We start from the raw sequence: 724 nt of genomic DNA, 5'->3' as shown, positions 1-724 counted from the left end.
ATCCATCAATGTAATCCACTATATAAACAAACTTAAAGAAAAAAAACCACATGATCATCTCACTAGATGCTGAGAAAGCATTTGACAAAATTCAACATCCCTTCATGATAAAAGTCTTGGAAAGATCAGGAATTCAAGGCCCCTACCTAAACATAGTAAAAGCAATTTACAGCAAACCAGTAGCCAACATCAAGCTAAATGGAGAGAAACTTGAAGCAATCCCACTAAGATCAGGGACTAGACAAGGTTGCCCACTCTCCCCCTACCTATTCAATATAGTACTGGAAGTCTTAGCCAGAGCAATTAGACAGCAAAAAGAAGTCAAAGGGATACAAATAGGAAAGGAAGAAGTCAAAATATCGCTATTTGCAGATGATATGATAGTATACTTAAGTGACCCCCAAACTTCCACCAGAGAACTCCTAAACCTGATAAACAACTTCAGCAAAGTGGCTGGTTATAAAATCAACTCAAACAAATCAGTAGCCTTCCTCTACATGAAAGATAAACAGACTGAAAAAGAAAGTAGGGAAATGACACCCTTCACAATAGTTGCAAATAATATAAAATACCTTGGTGTGAATCTAACCAAGCAAGTGAAAGACCTGTATGACAAGAACTTCAAGTCTCTGAAGAAAGAAATTGAAGAAGATCTCAGAAGATGGAAAGATCTCCCATGCTCATGGATTGGCAGGATTAATATAATAAAAATGGCCATCTTGCC

The sequence above is a fragment of the Grammomys surdaster genome, unplaced genomic scaffold (assembly GCF_004785775.1).
Source record: "Grammomys surdaster isolate TR1022 unplaced genomic scaffold, NIH_TR_1.0 126118, whole genome shotgun sequence".
NCBI lineage: Eukaryota > Metazoa > Chordata > Mammalia > Rodentia > Muridae > Grammomys > Grammomys surdaster.
This window is presented reverse-complemented; position numbering follows the sequence as displayed.